Source organism: Hemicordylus capensis, chromosome 6, assembly GCF_027244095.1.
Source record: "Hemicordylus capensis ecotype Gifberg chromosome 6, rHemCap1.1.pri, whole genome shotgun sequence".
NCBI lineage: Eukaryota > Metazoa > Chordata > Lepidosauria > Squamata > Cordylidae > Hemicordylus > Hemicordylus capensis.
The window spans coordinates 95,334,964-95,358,189 of record NC_069662.1 but is presented as its reverse complement, the minus strand read 5'-3'; the positions used below and the strand labels follow the sequence as shown (position 1 = coordinate 95,358,189).

The window sequence follows — 23,226 nt, the reverse complement described above, 5'->3', positions numbered from 1 at the left end:
GTGCAGTATACAATACATAACTTAAAGTGGAGTTGACAATTGCAGCATTCATCATCTCATTTCACGTAGGCTAAACATACTTAATATTTTTTCTGAAGAAAAGAACATCATTAATCGCAAAGATGTCTTTGCCTAAGTGAAAGGGCTTTAAAGTATGAGAGGAAGTATAAAAACAATAACAAAACCCGCATGGCTTTAATATAAAGAAAATGATGGCTGAGGTGGTTTCTCCCCCCTCCCCAGTATTCTCCTTTTTGTGTTATTAAAATACTTTATATTGAAACCCATCTTCCATACCAGTTAGGATGCTTGATTTTCAAATCCTGGCTTTGGCTTTGAACCCATAAACGTACAGCAGGAAGCCAGAAGTCATCTAGTATGGGGACAGCTTGAACTTTACACAGAAATGCAAAGACAGGAAGCATGAAGCACATGCACTTCCTGTCTTCCCCATTGCCCTCATCATATAATCCCCCTAGATACAGCCAGGGATGCAGATCTCCCCTAAACATTTGTGGGGGTCCCTTCATTTTACTGAGCTCCCCACTACACCTAATAACCTATACCTCCTCTCTGAAAATATATTCCTTCCCCCATAAAATGGAAGCACACTGGCTAGCCACTGCCCCAGCTGGTCATACTCAAGAACAGGGCTTGAATAACTTTCTCACTCCAGCTGTTTTTGAACCTATAATGCCCATCATCCCAGCCATTATAAATTGTAGCTGGGGGTGATGGGACCTTAATTTTGTAGTTCAGCAGCTGGGGTGCTACAGGTTGCCTCCCCGTGCTGCAGGCTGTCCATGTGTTTAGTGCTTGTCTGAAGAAGGCAGTGCTGGAATGGGAAGGGTTACTTTGTGTAACTGGCAACCTGGAACTCAATTCACATTCAGCATTCCCTTCTTCAAGGACCGCATTTAGACATAACATGAAAGCAGAGTTGAAGGGGCCTCCAGTTTCAATATGTGCACATCTTAATGTGCACAATCGCAGTTTTGCCCAAAAATGGACCCACAGTTTCCCTCCCCAGACTCCAATTCGTACCTTCAGTTTGTAGTGAGTTTCACTGCCTGTACCTCCAGTTCTGTGGTGCCAGTGTTGCATCCAAATGTGACACTGCAGTCTCACTGGCTGGCAACCAGACTTGAGAGAGGAAGCTCCTCCCTTGTTCCAGCTGCTATTGGCTTCCAGGGCTGTCCTTCAATCAAGAAGGACCCGCGGTTCTGCATTACGTATGAATGCAGCATGTTTGGCTGGCATGTCAGAAATGGGGATGTGACTAGCTGACACATTCCTGTTTTCACCCTCACAATTTGTTGTATGCAGTGGGGGAGAGGGAAATGTCTGAAGAAGGCAGCTCAGGGTTATCTATCCTGCCCAAATACTATAGCACTTTTGCAGCTTCTCCAATGCAAATAGCATGTTTCAACAGTTCAACAACTCTCAACAAGTCTACATTTCACCACTGAACTCCACAGTCACCATCTTTACACTTCTAATCATATATTAAATATTTTGTATTCAGTGTATTACTTTTTAAGCCATGATCACAATTAAGTGTTTTGGGAGTCAATTTGCAAAGATTCAATAAGTAAATAGGATTTTTACCACAAAGACCAATTTTACATCCTAGCAGTAGTGGCTGGTGCAGGCGCCACCAGGGGCAAGGGCAGTGAGAAGCACCTTTAAGAATAAAGCAATCGGTGCTTACCTCCACTCTCACCGCACCTGAATGCTGCTCGGAGCAGTAGTGTGCTGCCCAGCACTCCCTGCAGTGGCGGATTGCCTCCATCACTCACCAGGTGGCTGGCAGGGGATCAGTTTCGCAGGTGAGTCATGGAGGTGATCCCCCACTGCAGGTGGTGCTGGGCAGTACGCTGCTGCTCCAAGCAGCGTTCAGATGTGGTGAGAGCAGAGATAAGCACCGATTGCTTACCGATCCATCAGCCTGTATGGAGAAATTTCCACCCAGCTAGCAAATCATGTGGGAGTTTTGTTTCATGTGCATATTGTCCCTCAATCAAGTTGAAGGAAGTGGATTATACTTAGGGAACTGGATAATTGAAGCTCATTTTCCCCATGTCATTTCTAAAATTAAGGACTTTGTGGGGGGGATGTGCAAAATGTTTTGACGTTAAAACATTTCAAGTCAAAACAGGCCGTTGCAAGTACTTCAAGCTCAAAACAAAACACTCTTTCAATAAAGGGTTTGTTTCGAGCCCAGAACAAAACAACCCTATTTTGAGTTGAAACATTTCAACATATTGAGTGCCATTTTGGTGGCCTGTTTTCTCCTTGCTGATTGGTTTCTGGAGAAAGGTTTAAAAAAATGTTTTAAAAATCACCTGCTTGCCCATTTCTTTTGTGGATGGTAGGTAGCACCCATCATGTCCTGCCACCCAACTCACTTTGGTGTCCCTAGGATCTACCCATGGGAACAATGGGGTGTTTCAAATTTCCCCATTCCCTATGGCTGAAACATTTGAAATGTTTCAAGTTTCATTTCATCAAAACAAATGCTGTTCATCCTCTTTTTCAATGAAATATTTCAACCATTTGCATTTTGTTTCAAGCTCAAAACAAAAAGCAAAATCCATTTTGTGCACATCCCTACATTTTTCTTTGTATATTAACTATTTTACTGTTTCTATTTGTTGCCTTGAAATAGATACAATCATAAAACAATGCTTTATAACCAAGAAAGATTGTGTATTTCAATATTATTTACTTAAAAAGGTGCTATTTTGTTCTTTTTTGTTCAGTATCAAATAGTTTAGAATTCATGATCAATATCAAATAGTTTAGAGTTCATAACGGCACCCCCCTCTTCCATTTGAGTGACAAAACCAAAATGTCAGTATAGGACTACATTGTGTAAATTGTACCTGAGGGTCTAAAAATTACTTCTGTTTTATTTTTGGTGCAGAATTTGATTACTGCAGTATTGTTTTGGTCATTATGCACCCCCCCCCACTCCTAAACACTGGAACCTCCCATCAAACTCTCCATAAGGAAACCCTCCCAAAACATCTTCATACATGATGTGGCAAGTATGGTTGTCAGGAACTACTAGTACTAGAGTGTGTGCAGGAGCCAGATATCTGGAGTCAGGAATGCTATGCTGACATTGGGTGTGTCATTCGAACTTGCTCATGTCTGCATATTTCCCCCTACTTATGGTCCAGAACTCAACATCTGTAACCAACTTCAAATCTAGAGAAGTTGAGTTCTGGACTGAAAGGAAGGGAGAATATGCTGACATTGGCAGGTCTGGACTACATGGCATAGCCTTCCAAACACTGGATGTTTTTCTCACATTAATGCTCTGTGAACCAGTGGTTTGCGGCAACCATAAGTACTTGCCTCATTACGTATGAAGATACGCATAGCGTCTGGATTCAAGAGGAGCTATCACAGACTACCTTACGGTGTGTGATTTACCCTATAGTGTAGGCTGCAGAAAAACAACTTTTTAGACTCATGGCCAGCCCTAACTTTTTGGCTGTTAAAGTTACATACTGTACTCCACCTTTGTCTCAGTGATGGTTCTGTGTGGGTTTTAACAGAAAGTGTACACAGTTGTGTTATACTCTTATGTAAAAGTGCAAAATGGCACAAATGGAGTTGCGTGACAGCCATTATTTCCAATGGGCATCTATCACACTTGTTATCTATCTTATCCAATGGGCATCTATTGCACAGCTACATTTGTGAAATCTCACTTTTGTGAAAGAGCGCTCTTGCACACATCTTCCTTTAACACCAGCATGAGATGCTGCACAATACATCAGCCTCTGTGTTTAATTTATTATCCAATATCTATGTATAGCATTTTATCACATTTGTATCCTGCCTTCCTCCAAGGAATTAAGGGTAGTGCACATGTTTGTTTTTTCCTCACAGTTTGAAATGCTAGTCCAAAAGTTAGTGCCTTAGCCAAGATCACCCAGTAAGCTTCAAAGCTGAATGAGATTTGAACTCAGGTCCCTCTAGTCCAAGTCCAAATATGCCACACTGGCTTCCCATAGAGTACATAGTCACATTAGTACTGTATATGTTTCTTATGTTTCTTTTTAGATTTCTCTTACATTTCTTTTTAGATTATGAGCCCTTTGGGGACAGGGATCCATCTTATTTATTTATTATTTCTCTGTGTAAACTGCCCTGAGCCATTTTTGGAAGGGTGGTATAGAAATCCAATAAATAAATAGATAAATAAATAAAAGAAATATGTAGACTCGATACTGGTAATGGCACTCTCCTCTTTGGGTGTTATATGTTTTGCGGAGATAATTTGAAATCTTGTTTTTAAAGTGTATACATTCTTAGTGTCCTTTTTAACATTCTGAGAAGCCTAAAAATGCATCAGCTGAATGTGGTGTGTGTGTGTGTGTGTGTGTGTGTGTGTGTGTGTGCGCTTTGGTATGAAATGTATTGGGAGATGCTGCAATATGCAAGACATTTATTTTTAGTGAGCAATAGGAATGTAGCAAGGAAGTGGTGCAGCTAAGATGAAACATGGGTCTATATGAGTGCAGAGCAAGGAGAACTTTGGAAGGTGCTTGTCCACAGTTATTTCATGTTCTTATTCTGAGTGCCACCTAACTCACCACACAGAAGATACTGCCAAGAAATGTTAATGCAGCCTCAGGGGAAGGAAAGTGGGGGAAGGTAGAGAAATACTTCCAATTAGAAAACAGCAACTGCACCATACGCACATGCAGAAAGTTAGGTTAGGAAGGTAACAATGGTATGAATCATATAATAAATAATGTAAAGGTAGTAACTGGGCAAATACAAAAGGCCCTCAATATCTCCCCGACTAGTAAAGTTATCAGAGGTGCTAGAGAGCAGTTCAGTCATGGGCTGTTGTGAGGAAATGGCTCTTGTTTGATGTTCCATAAGCAGTTCATGCAGTTTCCTAGGAAACATCCTTTCTCACTTAAAACCTAATTCTCCTGCATCGCAGGATCACATGAGTCATTCTGCCTGACTTTTCCTCACTTTCCATTACCTATTAAAATGTCCTCACAGGTATCTGCAGAAATCCACTGAATGGCATGGATTTATTAGCCTTGATAGTCTGATGCTTATTCACCTTTACCCCTACCCCCCTCACCATAATACAGAGTGTGTGTCTTTAAAAAAACCCAGAAAGGCAATAGAAATTGACTGCAGTCTTTTATCCCTCAGTAAGAACAGTGTATGCATTCCTGTTTGATATGACATTCTTCTGTGTTTTACATGAATATTATTTTCACAACTGTTATTGCCTGCTTTCCTGCAAGTAATAAACTGACTGCATATGAATGATTGTCCTCTCTCCATTCCGCTAGAATAAAGAAAACAGCATGCTTTTCCTCTCCAGTGGTGGCATTAGAAAAAATGGAAGGGGCACAGAGAGGCCAAGTAGATTCTAACAGGAGGGGAAGTTCTGGTTCACCTCTCCTCACTTACCCACCTTTCCTGTCACTGCTGCTCCTTTTTCTCCTTACTGCAGCTTGCTGACCTGAGCTCACCCCTCTCTTGTTTTCCCATCCCTAGCAGTGCCCTTTGTGACCATAGTGAGGGTGGTGGTAGTGGGGGTGGTAGTGGTGCTGCTGCTTCCACCAAGAAGAGATGAGGAGGAGAGGCTTGTGCTCCAGGCCAGCCATTCGAGTCCTGCAGTGAGCATTGGCAGTGGGGAAACATGGGTTGATGGGAAGGGAGCCCACCAGGCAGGGAGAGGGCCCACACAACCTGGAGTCAGCCCTGACTCCTCATTGATAATGGAACCCCAGGTTTCTGTGGAGCACAATCTGAAGACCACCAGCCTAAAGAACAGAAATCTTTTGCCTAATCCTATCCATTGTCAAGTCATAAACATATTGAGGTAATTCTCATGACCAGGCAGCTGGTGGGAATGGCTGCAGAAGCCCATGTTGCCCGCAGACAATCTCTGAGAACTTCCTGGGTGTATGGATTGCACTCCCAGACAGTCTGCTGCTGCCCCAGGAAGTGCAGAGTCACGGGGGCTGGGACACATCGTCTCGGCCTCCGGAAATCCCACAATGCACCACATGGGTGCACAGTGCATTGTGGGGATGTCTCCAGCAATGGGCGGGTGCCTGTCAGTGCTTCAGCAGCGGTTGCAAGCAGCCAGTGCTGGCACACAATCAGGGGAACATGGTTAAGGGAGTGCTCACTCCCTTAACTCCATTTACAAGGTGGGCTCCCTAGGCGGCTTTGCTGCCGATGTGCCTCTGGTAGCTGTGTGCCTCCCAGCAGTTCTTGTGGGCAGCCAAGCCTGCGTTTGCCTTCCTTAGCCTGGCCTTGGCTGCTTGCGAGAACAGCTTCATTATTTTGATTTCAGGCAAAAAACAGCAAACTTTATCCAACTAATTTTTGGTTCTCTAGTTTCAGACTGATCCTTCTAGATTCCTTACACTTCAAAATCCACCAGCTAATGTTTTGGAAGAGGCATTGTCTTGGAAGGAGTATTGTTGTAATGTGTTTGTTAGAGAGAAAATGCAACTGATCTTTCAGAGTGTGGCAAGGCTAAGCCCTCTGGGAAATTTTTGAGTTAGCTGGATATAAAGTACAATGTCCATTACACATCTGTTGTTCTGTATCCATGGTCTCCTCTCCTTTTGACCTAAATAAAGGCTTTTCTTCTTCCTTCTCCTGCAGAGTACTGTAGTGTGTTAGCATCTCTATCAGATCCTGCTTTGCTTTCTTCTTTGTGCTGGTGTCCTCTTTCCCTTTAGGTAAAAACCCAGCACTAATCATTTTAGATTTGGACAATAATCACTTTGGGCAGAATGAGTGTTTTCTACCAAATATTATCCATTTTTAGAGTGATCCTCATTGTACATCTTAATTGCCATTAGAAACAAGGTGTCCATATAACCAGCTGTAAATCCACAACTATGAAGGTTTCCACGTTGATCTGAGTGATGGGTGTTCCTGATAAGGAATATTCCTATGTAAGGACATTCCTATATAAGGAATATAGGATATAAGTCCTATGGAGAAGGGTCAGCCTGACCATGAAGCAGGGAGAAGCAGCTCACTTCAGGCAATAGATTGTGGGCCATTTCTTCAGGGGCAGCATGGCAGTCCCACCAACAATGCCAACAAATGCCACTACACCATTTCCCCTCTTTATTAGGAAAGCAAGGGGGGATTTGAAAGAAGGAAAGAACTGGGAGTATGATTTTAGTAGAAAAAAGTCAAAGGAACCATTTGATGGTCTCCTTCAGGCACTAAAATGTTATGGGCTGGCACTGCTGTGGAAGCTGGTACAGAGTATTGTCCCTCTCCTGGACTGTGAGGAGTTTCAGAGGATCCTAGCCTATGCCGTGGAGTTTTATTCTTCATACAGAGGCAATGTCAGGTAATAATTATACTACAGAAGGGGCCCAGTTTGGCAACTTATTTAGCCTTAAAGCTAATCCATCCCCTAGTGAACACCATTTTATTTGGAGTTCAGAAGAGAATGGACAATATAGCCAGGTTAACTGACATTATTTGTAATGGCTAATGTAAGCAGCAGAATGACAGCACTATAATTTTGCTGCTAGTGTGCTATATTTGTCACCTGAAATACCTCTCACAAGTCCTTGAGGGTTGCATCATTAATAAACGTTTGGCCCAATAGAGCAAAACTTCCGTGAAATCCTCAGAGGGCTAGATTTTGTATTCTATTTCCATCTGGTGACCAGCCAGAAATCGATAGGCCTGCCACCTATTTAGTCCCTCTCCCAGGTGTGCAGATGCCAAACGTTAGACTGAACAGCTGTTATGAGTCCCTTCAGAAGATGCTGCATCTAGGACTGACATACCCAGAGCTTCTGAGAAGCAAAAGCTGTCTTGACCTCATTCTACAGGTGTCGAGCAGCAACATTTCTTCCTTGCCTACAGGGTTTCAAATAAATCACTCACTATCTTTTTTAAAAATATGTGAGTTTTTGTGTGGAGTGTTTTTTTAAATTACAACTCCTTTTCTGTTTGCTTGTGGCTTTGCTTGTGTTCCCTCTGCTTGTTGTATATCTGTGTTCCAACAGCCACATGGCTTATTTTGCTACATCTGGTGAGTAGGTGGCATTAGCATGCAATGTGGAATGTGAGGAAAAGAATCTGATTGGCTCGGATCGTGCAGCAATTCTAATGCTGACTGATATCTCCCCCACTTCTGCCTGTGTAAAAGCCTCCACCACAGCCATGGTTTGGCCAAAGCTATGGGAAGCTCTACCTAGATTTTAATACAGAGTGTTTATTCGGTATCCCAATGGCTTCTCAGAACTGGAGAAATTGGATCCTGAAGTACAGCAGGGGGAAAGTACTGTTCTTTTGACTGGGTAAGGGCAGAAGTCTAGGCTGCATGTATTTACCCCAATGAAGATGATTCTAAATTTAAGATGACCCTTAAAAGTACAGGTTAAATACAAGTGATACCTGTATTTATCTGAAAGGAAGAGGACTCTGAATTTAAGACAACCCCCTGATTTCTAACATCAAAGAACTTGGAAAAACCTAGTCTTGGATTCAGGTAGATTACAGTATATAAGGCCTGCCTAATCCAGAGATTTTCTATTCCAGCCCATCAGTGAGATGTTACATCTCTTATTCCTTTCAACACCTCAAGAGGGCTCTGTAGCCTGAGCATGCATGCTAGCTGACTGGTCACTGAGTTAAGTACCAGCTCGATCCCCACTAAAATAAAAAAATAAAAAAAATCCTGTCACCCATTTGTAGATTATCAAGACAGAAACGATACGTGAAAAAATGTCATGAGGATAATGGGAACCTTCTACAAAGCTGTCTACCTCATTTTGAAAATGTCATGCTTTGGATCAGTTTTTGGCATTTGATCACAATGACACTTTTGATGATGATGTGCCCGTTGATCTGTGTGGCCCAACTCAACACAGTGTAGCTACAGCCATGCCTGCTACAGTGATCTATACCAGATAACTATGGCAACCTGAGACATCTGACCCAAGTTCCATCCAGACATCGTCTACATTGGTAGAGGAGAAAGATTCCCTTTCAGTCTCAGGGAATTTCTATAAAAGTGCCTTAGATTAAAATGGGTACAATGCTTTGGCCTCTGAAAGCTAGAGTGTGGGGTTATGATTAGTATTTTGCCTCATCATCCATTATATGTAACTAGTGAAGTTAAAAATGCAGCTGAATTGGACCAGCAGAATAATAAATATCAATGCCTCTATCTGCTGTCGATAAAAATGCAGTATTTTGTCTCCTGAGATATCCTGCTTTCCCTCCTGCTGCCATTACTTGTAAAATAGGATCTTCATCAGATGTAGTCTGACAGGGTGTATCTTTCCCCTGAGCCTCCTTGAAGACTCCTTCAGGGCTTCGGTCATCTCTATACCCAAGAGAGACTCTAAGCCTGACAATGCTTTAACTGGAAACAATGTCTATGGAAATGAGCTTGGATGCGGCAGCATGTGCTATGAAAATGGGTTTAAATTCTGTCATTATCACACTTTAACATTACTTTGGGATCATGCATTTAATTACTCCCTGGAGACCAAGAACTGCTTAGTGGCAACTAGGTTGAGACTATATATGAAACCAGACTGTTCTACCTGGATTCTGATGACTGGCATGGTATAGATTGCAAACTTTCAGGATAAAAGTAAGTTTATGGAGTTTCCAAAAGCTGTGTGAGCTCAGTTAGCTCAGCACTGAACTGGGGATTTTATGCACAGCAGGTTTTACTGTGAGTTTACGGGGAGGGTTACTGCGAACTTGAAGTTGTCCCAAAAAACTGACACAAATAATTCAAGGGCTTCAAAAGCCCCATGTGAAAAGCTTCCTGGTTAGCAATTCAAGGGACTGGGTGTACAATGTGGGGTTTGAGGATCTCCCTAAATGCATATCACATATGTGGAGGAAACTGCACATACACAGCCATTCACACACACTGCACATACAAATTTCCTGCCATTCGTAGCTTCCTAGTATGTGGAACAGACACACATACATTTGCCATATGACATGTGGTATACACAAGATTTTCTTGTATGGAAACAGTATTATCCACATAGTAAATCAAATTATAGGACAAAGTCTTGACCTTCCAAGCTGCATCATCCAGTTGAATGAAAACATAATTATATTCAGGAGAATGCTGACTTTGATAAGTGTGAACATCTGTGGTAGGGGTGTGCACGAAATGATTTTTTGTGATTCGATTTGTGCCCGAATCGAAACACCCCCATTTCGATTTGTGTCCGAATCTGACCCATCCGAATCAGCCCAGATTAGATTTGGATCCAAATTTATCCAAATCCGAATCGATTTGGAGTGGAAAAATGGGTCGTGGGGTCAAAAGAGTGGGGTGGGGTGGTAGTGCCTAATGGGTGGAGGCTACCACCCCAATTTCCAAAAAAAAAAAAAAAAAGGGCAAAGGGTTGATTTAAATTTTTTTTGAAGTTTATGTGTCTTTAAGATTTTTGTTGTTGTTGCTATCAGCAGTAGCAAATGAGAGTGGATTCATGGCTTCTCATTGAAAATCTCATATGCAACCAGAGAATCTACACTCAGAACACTTCCAAAACAACAGAACCCAGTACACCATGGGTTATCAAACCATGGGGGTGGTTGGCACCCTATGTTCCCTATGCCACCACTCTCTCTGGGCCACCCAAGTGCCCCACATGTGCAATTCTGGGGCTGCTGAAACCTCCATCCTTCACTATGGGGGAAAAGAGTAAACTTCACTTCAAAAATCAAATAATATTGAGCCCTTTGCCCAATCACTCTGAAATCTAGGTGGTAGCAGGCACCCATTGGGGCACTACCACCCAACCCACTCTTCCCCCTCCAAAATAACATCAACATCACACATCTACTACACCCGCAGAGCTTTGCAAAGTACAAGTTTTGGTCACGCACATTCACATCCCCCCCAGAAATGCAATTTATCCACACACAAGAGTGTGAAACAACAACTAACAACAAACACCACAGATAACTTTTTAAATTCAATTGCTACAACCCCAAAGCCCCACGCTCCCCTGCTGCAACCCCAAAGCCCCGTGCTCCCCTGCCGCCCCAGACCCCAAAGCCCCGCTCTCCCCTGCCACCCCAGACTCCAAAGCCCCGCTCTCCCCTGCCGCCCCAGACCCCAAAGCCCTGTGCTCCCCTGCCGCCCCAGACCCCAAAGCCCCGTGCTCCCCTGCCACCCCAGACTCCAAAGCCCCGCTCTCCCCTGCCGCCCCAGACCCCAAAGCCCCGTGCTCCCCTGCCACCCCAGACTCCAAAGCCCCGCTCTCCCCTGCCGCCCCAGACCCCAAAGCCCCGTGCTCCCCTGCCACCCCAGACTCCAAAGCCCCGCTCTCCCCTGTCGCCCCAGACCCCAAAGCCCTGTGCTCCCCTGCCGCCCCAGACCCCAAAGCCCCGTGCTCCCCTGCCACCCCAGACTCCAAAGCCCCGCTCTCCCCTGCCGCCCCAGACCCCAAAGCCCCGTGCTCCCCTGCCACCCCAGACTCCAAAGCCCCGCTCTCCCCTGTCACCCCAGACCCCAAAGCCCTGTGCTCCCCTGTCACCCCAGACCCCAAAGCCCCGTGCTCCCCTGCCACCCCAGACTCCAAAGCCCCGCTCTCCCCTGCCGCCCCAGACCCCAAAGCCCTGTGCTCCCCTGCCACCCCAGACTCCAAAGCCCCGCTCTCCCCTGTCACCCCAGACCCCAAAGCCCTGTGCTCCCCTGTCACCCCAGACCCCAAAGCCCCGTGCTCCCCTGCCACCCCAGACTCCAAAGCCCCGCTCTCCCCTGCCGCCCCAGACCCCAAAGCCCCGTGCTCCCCTGCCACCCCAGACTCCAAAGCCCCGCTCTCCCCTGTCACCCCAGACCCCAAAGCCCTGTGCTCCCCTGTCACCCCAGACCCCAAAGCCCCGTGCTCCCCTGCCACCCCAGACTCCAAAGCCCCGCTCTCCCCTGTCACCCCAGACCCCAAAGCCCCGTGCTCCCCTGTCACCCCAGACCCCAAAGCCCTGTACTCCCCTGCCACCCCAGACTCCAAAGCCCCGCTCTCCCCTGCCGCCCCAGACCCCAAAGCCCTGTGCTCCCCTGCCACCCCAGACCCCAAAGCCCCGCACTCCCCTGTCACCCCAGACCCCAAAGCCCTGTGCTCCCCTGCCACCCCAGACTCCAAAGCCCCGCTCTCCCCTGCCGCCCCAGACCCCAAAGCCCTGTGCTCCCCTGTCACCCCAGACCCCAAAGCCCCGCACTCCCCTGTCACCCCAGACCCCAAAGCCCTGTGCTCCCCTGCCACCCCAGACTCCAAAGCCCCACACTCCTGCCACCCCAGACCCCAAAGCCCTGCACTCCTCCCGCCCCAGACCCCAAAGCCCTGTGCTCCTCCTGCCCCAGACCCCAAAGCCCCACACTCCTGCCGCCCCAGACCCCAAAGCCCCACGCTCCTCCCGCCCCAGACCCCAAAGCCCCGCGCTCCTGCCATCCCAGACCCCAAAGCCCCATGCTCCTCCTGCCCCAGACCCCAAAGCCCCGCGCTCCTCCCGCTCCAGAACCCACGCTGCACTCCTCCTGCCCCAGACCCCAAAGCCCCGCGCTCCTCCCGCTCCAGACCCCAAAGCCCCGCGCTCCTCTGCTGCAACCCCAGACCCTGCACTGCGCTCCTCCAACCCCAGACCCCGCACTGCGCTCCTCCAACCCCAGACCCCGCACTGCGCTCCTCCTGCCCCAGACCCCGCACTGCGCTCCTCTGCCGAAACCCCAGACCCCGCATTGCGCTCCTCCAACCCCAGACCCTGCGCTGCACTCCTCCTGCCCCAGACCCCGTGCTGCGCTCCTCTGCTGCAACCCCAGACCCCGCATTGCGCTCCTCCCACCCCAGACCCCACGCTGCACTCCTCCTGCCCCAGACCCCGTGCTGCGCTCCTCTGCTGCAATCCCAGACCCCGCACTTCTCTGCTGCAACCCCAGACCCCGCGCTGCGCTCCTCCAACCCCAGACCCCGCGCTGCGCTCCTCCTGCCCCAGACCCCACACTGCGCTCCTCTGCTGCAACCCCAGACCCCGCGCTGCGCTCCTCCCGCCCCAGACCCCGTGCTGTGTTCCTCCCTCCCCAGACCCTGCACTGTGCTCCTCCAACCCCAGACCCTGCACTGTGCTCCTCTGCTGCAATCCGACCCCGCACTGAGCTCCTCCAACCCCAGACCCCGCGTTGTGCTGCGCTCCTCCGACCCCAGACCCCACGCTGTGCTCCTCCAACCCCAGACCCCATGCTGCTCTGCTGCAACCCGACCCCACGCTCCCCTGCTGCAACCCCAGACCCCGCGCTCCCCTGCTGCAACCCCAGACCCCGCGCTCCCCTGCTGCAACCCCAGACCCCGCGCTCCCCTGCTGCAACCCCAGACCCCGCGCTCCCCTGCTGCAACCCCAGACCCCACGCTCCCCTGCTGGCCAATCTGCAGGCTGGAAGGGCTGGAAATTCAAACCGATGTCAAAACTCAAAATGGAGACTGAAGGAAAGATTTTTTGTGATTGCAAAATGGAGTTCCAAAACAGCCGAAACAACAAAAGGTTTTGTATCCGAAACAGGGACGTTTTGTTTTGGCTACAAAATTTTCTATCTTAAGCACTGGGTGTTTTGTTTTGGCTACAAAACAGCCGAAATGGCCTGTTTTGTGCACAAAACGGTTTGTATCCGAAACAAAACACACATCCCTAATCTGTGGACAATTGCTATGTTAAACCACCTATGCTTTCTCAATCAAAAGAACTGTGGGAACTGTAGTTAGAAACATACGAAGCTGCCTTATAATGAGTCAGACCTTTGGTCCATCTAGTTCAGTATTGTCTACATAGACTGGCAGTGGCTTCTCCAAGGTTGCAAGCAGGAGTCTCTCTCAGCCCTATCTTGGAGTTGCTGGTGGATGGCGGATTTGAAAGTGGGAAGAGCATGCAAGTGCTCTTCCCAGAGTGGTCTCATAAGTATCTCAGTGCAGAATAACAGTCCTCTAGATTCCTTGATTGGAAGCATGGCTATCAACAGCCATTACATAACTTTATACATGCTTTGTAGAATATATATACACTTAGGTTGCTTACGATTGATGGGTAGAGTAGGGTAGTGATTTTCAGCTAACTATTGAGGGTAGCTACCTCACTTTCTGCAGACAGTTGTATGCAATGGTGTATCCAACAGACTTGAACAGAGAGGCTGAGACTGGGAATTATTAGGGCCAGGTGGCCCAAGTTACTGTGGTGCCTAAGGCAAGGCATCAAATGCTGCCTTGCCCCACAACCCTGGTGGGGGACAGCCCCCTTTCAAAACCAAGCCTTGCAAGCTTTGAAAGTTGTATGTGTGGCGAGGGAAAGCCAAGGTTGCCAGCAGCCTCCTCTTCTCTCCTTGTGCTTCTTGCAAGTTTCTCAAAGAATGTGAGGAGAGGTGCTCCTTGCAAAGCTCTAATTGGTTCTGAAGAACTGCTCCAATGGCAGTGGTGGGGCTTATCTTGCTGCCCTGCTGGTGCTCCCATAATCCATCACCTGAGGCAATCACTTCACCTGATTGGGGCATGTGCAGAACAGATATATATGTTGATGTGTGTGCATGCACAAAACCTATTATCTCTGGGGCAACAACTTATCTTAGAGTCCACACTGATTCTCAGGAAATGCTTTCAGTCATGGGATGATCTTTTCAATGAGTCAGTGCCAGGCAAAAGCTGCTCCTAGAGAGCATACAACCCAGGAAAGAGCTCTGGCATTAAGAATAATGTGTCAGAGTTCATAATCTTATCAAGTTATCCCTAGTGGGATGCTGGCATTTATATAGGGAGGTCTGAGGTATACTGATATTTCTGTAAGAATCTTACCATGAGGAGGCCAGATTTTGATTTGATGAAACAATCTGAAACAGTTCGTTTTGCCCGGATTCATTTTATAACGTTTTCGACCATTTGTCTACAGTTGTTGAGGGTCTGCCATCCCAAATGTGGGTGAGGATGAGGATGGCAAGGTGCTTTCCCTACCTGAGCGGGTGGCACCACCTTTCCTGAGCCTGACACCAGGCACAGCTTCCCCACTTGCAGCTGCAGGCAAATGTCACTGGCTCCTAGGGATGTGCACAAATTCGGCTGGCATGGTTCAGTTTGGGGCTCAACCAGCTTCGAAGAGGATCAGGCTAGTTTGGTTTTGCCCCCCTCGAAGCTCCCCAGTTCGGCTCGGCTCAGGGGGTTCATGAATATTTTTAAAAATAATTTTTAAACAATTGTACTTACCCCCTGTGGGGGGTTTCTCTGAGGCTCTGGGGGTGTCCACAGAGGTTTCCCTTCCCCCCACTGGCCTTTCTAATGCCAAAAATTACCAGATTCTGGGCCTTTCCCCCATCATGGTGGCCATTTTGGAGGCTACTGCACATGCACAATGGGTCCCTGCATGGCCTGGGTCATGAAATGGCCATGCAGGGCCTGGTTCGGGCATTCTTCAGCACTTTCCAGGCCTTTCCCCCAATGCAGTGGCCATTTTGGAGGCTGCTGTGATGCGGGAAAGGCCCAGAAAGGGTTGAAGAATGCCCAAACTAGGTTATTTTTGGCATTAGGAAGGCTGGTGGGGAAGTGGGAACTTTTGTGGACCCCTCCCATGTGGCCTTGGAGAAGCCCTCCAGAGGGGATAAAGGGTTTTTTTAAAAAAAAATCCATGAAACCCCGCCACCCCGAACAGCTCAATATTGAGCCATCAAACTGAATCAGTTCGACTTCAAACATGTTCGGATTCGAACCTGTTCGTACATCCCTACTGGCCCTCTAGCTGCAGCGAGGCTGCACCGACTAGAGACGACATAGTCTCACAGGAGCAGGGCCAGCTTTCATGAGATCTTGGTCCAAAACCGCATGAGAGCCAGGGATCTCACAGGAGCTGCCCCAGCTGTCAGGGGCTATATAAAGCTGGCCTGGCTAATGATGAGGGGCCAGTTGAAGATGAGGGCTGGAGAGAGGACCCAGTGACTCCTAGGGCAGCACGCAAGAAGGGACATCTAAGGGGCTTCCTGTGGAGCAACAGGCAGGCTCCCAAAAGGCTGTCAATTGCTGCTTGCCACACTCAAGAAATCTGAGGCTGTTAGTCATTGGGTCCAGACACTCCAGAGCCTGAAAAGAGAGGGATGCCTAGTGTCTAGCCAACCACGACCTGTACAGAACCTGACAACAGTAAAATATTTCCTGGCACACTAGAGCATTCATACAGCTCCAAAGGATTGTGAAATCTATACCTTATCTGAGGCAGGATTCAGTAAACCTAACCTATAGATAATTGCATCTCAACCTTTTGGCTAAGAGCAAGTGTAGTTCTTCCTCTGGCTTGCAGTTCAAAATGTCAGAAAAGGAGATTCCACAGATGTTCTAAATGATAAGCTGATTGGTAGGAACAGCTGGATCATCAACTATTTATGAGGTTATGTATATATCACAGAAATGATCAGCTGTTGGTTTACAGCTGTACAGGCAAATAGTTTTGCTATGCATGATCCATTCATTGTACTGCTGTGGTGGAGACGGGCCAAGGGATATATGGAGTGCCTTTTGTGCCACTTTGGCTAATTGGCTAATATACGCTTCTTTTGACTTCTTCCTAGATCTCTACAGATATTTTGCCTGACTCTCAAGATTTGCCTCACGATTCATTTTAGTGGAATTTGATGGGAGCTCTATTAGATAACAGTAAATGTAGACACCCATAGAGGCTGGTCTCATGTACAGCCTAACCTAGGCTAGGGACACCCAGCCTGGGTTAGGCTGAGCATGAGAACTGCCAGGATCAGGCCCAATCTCAGTTGGCCAGCGATGTCTAACTCGGCTTTTTCACCCAGCTGCTAGCTGAGGTTTAGGGAGCAAGCACTCCCTAAACTCGGGCTACTTGCTTGTGTGTGAGCCGGGCTGCTTCCAGCCTGGCTACACAGAGAGACAGGCACGTAGAGTGCATTGGGTGTGTCACTTGGTGCATTGTGGGATTCATGGGGGCCAGGACGAGTCCTGGCCTCAGATCGACCTGCCCTGCTCCATGCTGTATGGAGCAAGGATGATCATGTTGGAGCATAGTCCATGAATGTCTGGGGGGAAGGCAAGGTTTAGGAAGCCTTCTCCCCACCCACCTGCCTGCCCCGTAGGTTGTGTGGATGGCTCTATTTACAATGGAGCCATTTACAACCTCCACATGATTTTTCCATTGTGTGGTGTTCAGAGGTTTCCCAGACGTTGCTTAGAACTTTAGCTGAATGCATTCAGAAAAATACACATAGATATTTTGAGTGATGTTAAAGAACTCATAAATTTCAGTAAAAGCAGAAGCAGCGGTTGATGTCCAAGTTCAATTAACAGGACCTGCAAGTGAGAAAGACAGTGCAGGAATTTAACTTTTGCATTTGTATCTGTACACCATTGTTCTTCCCTTTCATGTTGCCGCCATTATCATAACCATAAACTGTCTTATTTACAATGTTAGGGATGTTTGAGACGCAGGTTTTGGGTGGTATAGAAATATTTAAATCAATCAGTAAATGGATGTCATGTATTACAACACATGGGATGAAACATTTGTGCCTTGATAGCGATCTTTGAACCGAAGGGCTAACCAGGGACTTTTACACACAGCAGGCTTTACCAAGAGTTTACTGGGATACTTTACTGTGAAGTCAAAGTTGTCCCAAAAAAACTGACACAAATAGTGGATTTTTAAAACCTGGATATCAATCTAACACACAGTGAAAAATCTGAATTGTGTCTGAACTGTTCCCCAAGAACTCGCAGGGAATTTGGGGTAAATCTGGCTGATATGTGAACATACGCCCTCCATTCCGGAGGAGATGCGAGTTAAAGGGCTTTAAAAGCCCCAAGTGAAAAACTTCCTGCATGTGGATGTGGTATTGATACAGACAAGGGTGAGACATAATTTTAATGCAAAATATTCAAATTTTTAAAAAGAGAATCAAAACATACACTCTGATTAGGAAATTAGCAAAAATAGATAATCAAATTAACAATAAAAACCATTCTGTAGAGCATTTGGTAGAGCAAAACTAAACATTCAAGCAAGAAAAACCATTGAGTTCCAGGTAGAACTCCTAGAGAATCGACCTAGCTGTTTCCATTAATACTGACTAAAGTGGCTGGCAATTATAGAGACTACAAGAGAGATGGATCCTAGAACAGATAGTAATGAAGAAAAGATAGGAGAGAGAATCGAGAAATAGAATGACAGAGAAAATAATGAATTGAAAGGGAGAGATTGATTGCTAAGACTGGCGGGAATAGGCAAAATATGAAAATGCACTGTAGTGGTTTTGCTAGACCAGGTGTATATCATTTGCAGCAGTTACATGACTAAGTGAACAGGGTTCGGGTTTGAGAGCAGAGGTAGGTGACCTCAAGAGGGGCTTCACTGGTTGCTGTAATAGAGAAAGTTAGCAAGAAAAGGAGTGAGGAAACAGTTCAGATAGCTCAGAGAGCTTTACTCACTGGCTCAGCATGGATGAAGGTGCCTATTTATGAATATGGATCTTCATTGTGTAAGATCAGCCCTAGTTACTCATGCACAATTTTCGAATGGAACTATATGCTTACTTCACCTCAGAGATCTATTCTGTGCAGCCACGATCTCTGGAAACAAGTCTGCAACATTCTCTCTCTGGGTGTCCTACGCAGGAATGTAGGAAGCTGTCTTATACTGAGTCAGACCATTGGTCCATATAGCTCAGTATCATTTACACAGACTGGCAGCAGCTTCTCCAAGGTTGCTGGCAGGAATCTCTTAGCCCTATCTTGGAGATGCCAGGGAGGGAACTTGGAACCTTCTTCATGCAAGCATGTGGATGCTCATCCTGGAGCAGCTCCATCCCCTGAGGGGAATATCTTACAGTGCTCACACATATCTCCCATTCAAATGTGAACCAGGGTGGACCCTGTTTAGCAACAGGGGCAAGTCATGCTCGCTACCACAAGACCAGCTCTCCTCCTGATTAGACTGCTCAAAGTGCTGCCTCTAAGCTGGGATTCTTATACCCAAAACTGATTTGTAACTGATTGGAAGTAACAAGAGAATTGAATAGATTCTAGCTCTATTGTATTCAGCAGGGCGAGGGTGTGAACCGGTAACTCCCTTCAAGGATGGTCTGGTTGAGCCTGCCCTATTGTTGTGCAGAGGTGGGGAGGAAACCAGTTCCTCTTTTAGTCTCAAGTCTACTTCTTGCTGGTCAGGAACTTAGTCTTAGCTTCTGGCCATCATTTAATTAGGAGTTGCAGGTTTCCTACAAAAATAATTGAATCACATTAACTAAGGGATATTTGCAATAAATAACAGTGCAGATGAGATTGCTTCATCTGAGGAGTGTTCCCTGAATTAGCATTCAATTTAGAAAAGGCTATTTTGCATATGCATACCATGTTTAAGTGTCACTGAGCTTAGCTTTCTCATTATCTTCTCAGGTCACTGAATTCCACAAAGACCTTTGTAGCCCATTATTAGCAGGTGAGGGAGAGTAAAGGTCCTGGCCGACACTCAACTTCCATTTTTAAAAAAATGCCTTTTCCTCTTTGGTTCTGGTATCATCAATCTAGACCCACAGTCCTGGTTCCGCCTTAGACACCCTCAGGTGTTAATTGGGACAAGAAGGAGGTCTGTCTTAACACACTGGTGTCAAAGATTTCCAGGAAATATTCTCTGGCATGCATTATAGCATGTACAGTTGTGCTAGATTCTGTTGCTCTTACAAAACACGCTATTAAAGTCATTTGTTCAGTTGGACTCATGTCAAGTATACAGTCCAGAATGACAGAGAGATATTTTGCAGACTTCAGGAGTGCCCAAATCTTCTGTTTGATGTGTGTTGCTGTAGTTAGATGATCTCATGTTGAATTGTTCCCTCAGGTAGTGAATGTCTTCTTCATTAGAATAGTGGTCAGTATCCTTGCCTATCTGGGTCCAATTCCCTGATGAAGAGAAATAGGAGATTTATTTTAAATTTGGGGGATGGGGCTGTATCACAGTGGTCTGGGCAGAAGGACCCAGGTTCAAACCCTGGCAGGATCTCTAGGCAGGGAGATGCCCACCTGAAACTCTGGAAAGCCACTGCCAGAGCGAGATGGACCCATGGTGGCTATAAGGCAGCTTCCTATGTTCCCGTGAATGGTGATTTCTTGAGTGGCTACTCTTAGATGCCCCTCAAGTACCAAATCAAGCTCTCCTATCACTTACACAACTTATTTTATTTATTCCTTGTCTTTCACCAGTCAGCCTGAAGGTGGTGTTATTATTATTAATCCTCCTGGGTGCACCTTTAGGATGTGTGTTCCGGCGCCCAGCTGACTGGCTGGGCGGCGGAGGTGCCTGATAGTCTGAGGCGCACCCAGGAGGATTGGTCATTGCAGTGGCAAGATGGCGGTGGGCCCGGCTGCGGAGGCGAGCCTGGCTGCGGTGGCGGCACTTACAGGCCCGAGGTGGTGGTGGGGTGAGGAGGCAGACCTGGCAGCCTGTGGGGGTGAGAGGCAGGCAGCAGAGCCATGCCGCAGAGCAGGCCCAGTAGAGGAAAAAGAAGGGGGGGCAGAAGTGGCGGTGGGGAGGAGAGGCAGCTGGGCCCGGCACAGGCCGGCTGTGGTCAGGAAGCAGAGACTGGGGCAGAAGGTGGGGGGGGGGAGAAGTAACTGCCGGCCCCAAGGAGTGCACAGATGCTCTGTGCGGGGTCAGCTAGTTATAATAATAAAACAATATACAAACAATAAGTCATATCTAGTAGCTACTAAAAATATCATAAGTTTGTATTTACAACTGGACCAAAGGAAACCCCCTACTAGCCAAAGGCCAAAATAAAGAGAATGGTCCTCAGTCATCCATGGAAGGCAGGAATGAGGGGAGAGAGGCAGACCTTCCCAAGAAGAGCATGCCCTACTTTGGGAGCAATGATTGAGAAGGTCCTATTCCCATGCATAAAAATGAAGCTTCAGCTGACATCACCATGTGAAGGAGGCTTCCACCACAGCCTTTGCATGATGGGAAGATTCATATGCTCCTTGAGATACCTAGGCCCCAAGCCATTAAGGGCTTTTCAATGCAATAATCAGCAGCTTGAACTGGACCGGAAACAAACGACTGTAACCTGCTGCTCCACCACACATAGATCTGTTGTGCTTTCTTTTTCAGGTACATGCATGGACACAGCTATCTGAGATGTTGGTGTGCTGCAGTAGTCAACTTATGCAGAGTAACTACTTGGAAGAACAATTGTACCCATCCCCTTAGAGTAAGACTTGCAATCTTATTGTGCTCCACAAAAGATTCACCAAGGCGTATGCTGATTTTGCTGTACCAAATTTCAGAGCAGCAGGATAGGGACGGGGATGTATTTTGCTGCCCCATAATTTGTTTCCTGAGATGACCACCTCACCAGGCCTCATTAGGCCAGCCCTGAAGCTAGAAAAATTTTGACAATATTAGCAACTTTTCTCCTAGGGTTCCACGCATTTGTTCTCAGTATGGAGAGATTTCTGAACTGAATTGTCAGAGAGAAATGACATTGTTGCAAAAATGGGGATATGACACCCACATTCTTCCTGTATTTGTATGTGAAAGACAGCTTACAAGACAGCACAAATGACGACTTCCTCCTCTGCTTCTTTCTTGCGTGCTTGAAATAGATTTCCTTGTACAGGTTTCATTTACTTTCCCCAGAAAGCCTTCAGTTGCGTGCATGTAAGTATGTACGTGCTTCCTTCTGACATTCCCAACCCTGCAATCTTTGTAGGACCAATAAGCTACTCTGTCTGGTACAGGAGTGGTCTCCATGGAGCTAATCAGTCTTTAAATGTCTGATTGTTTCCTGCATTGCTATCAGAGTTCTGAGATGAACAACTGATTGGATAACTATTGTCATGATGTGATATTACAAACTAGGCAAGAGAGAGCAACTAAATTCTTATTTTCTTTCCGTGTCACCCATAGTTCTATAGGCATTTGGGGAAGAAATTCTAAGTATAACTTGGCTATGCAAATAAGTGTAAAGGTTTGTTCTGTCATTCTAATGTGATCTCCATAGTCTGTGGTATCCAAAGGAACAACAGATGCAAAGCTGATATCCAGTTGACCAGTGAATCAGTTGCCTACTTACTTGAATGGCTGGGAAACTGATGCCTCTTTCGAGTTTAGATGTTGATCTCTCACCGTCCAATCTTCAACATATTTACCTCCAAGGAGATGTGTGTGGAGCCAGAACTGGCACTTTGGGCTGTGATGACTGTAAAGTAATAACACATCGGCCAACTGGATTTTAAAGTACAGAAACTGTTGGCTAGATGGCTTGTCTCTATTTCCCTGCGGTGGAGTGCGCTAATTTATCTTCTACCTGAGGTGAAGTGCCCACTTATTTGACTTTGAACAATTAAAGTTTATCAGCAGTCTCTTTTCTGTATTCAAAACCATACAATGGAAAGTGGAGCCTTCGAGTGCTTTTCATAGCATGCTGAAGGTCTGGGCTGAATTTGGACATAACACAGAACCGAGGATCCAATGGACAAACAATTCTATTCCCCCTCCCTCCCTACGTGCTTATCTGTCTGAATTTGGATGTAAGCACTGGCCTCTTCTCTGCAGTCTTGAGAGTGGGGACTGGCTGCCAGGCTTCCTCTTTTGATTGATGGACAGCTGTGACAGCCAATCAGGATGGAGAGAGGAAGGAGTTTCCTTCCTTCAACTCTGGTCCCAGGGAAGGCTGCCTCCATTACTGAATTTGGACATAATGGAGACAGCTGCAAACCAGAGGCCTGAGCAGCGAACCTCACTTCAAACTAGGGTTTAAATTGGAGTTTGGTGAGTGACCCCTCAGGTTGAGTTAAGGTCTGAACTGCAGTTTCCCGCATTCAGATGTTCAGGCTTGGAGGCCTCTAGCTGCTCTGCCTCTGGTTCCCTGTTACAGAGTATGTCCATATCTGGCCTTAATCTAATTGTTGTTGGCTATGGTACTTTGGAGATGGCTCTGAGATCTCAGTTGACTAGTATTTAGCCTCACAACGACTCTGTGAAGCATATCAGACTGAGAGATTTGCTCAGTTAGCTTCATAGCTGAACCCCTAAAGGGTTGTGAGGATAAAATGGAGGCTGGACTAAGTATGTTCCTTGGACAAAGGTTGGGATAAAAATGATAGATAGATAGATATATAGATAGATAGATAGATAGATAGATAGATAGATAGATAGGCTATAAGCCACCTA

At 46.6% G+C, this 23,226-nt stretch overlaps 1 long non-coding RNA gene across 1 annotated transcript; it reads right to left on the bottom strand.

The window, feature by feature from the left end:
* Positions 1 to 17,907: 17,907 nt before the first annotated feature.
* LOC128328824 (uncharacterized) lies at positions 17,908 to 22,251 on the bottom strand. The gene is made up of 2 exons (XR_008309409.1): positions 22,127 to 22,251; positions 17,908 to 19,955 (listed from the first exon to the last, which is right to left on the bottom strand). It is a non-coding gene; the product is annotated as an uncharacterized LOC128328824 (long non-coding RNA).
* Positions 22,252 to 23,226: the final 975 nt, after the last annotated feature.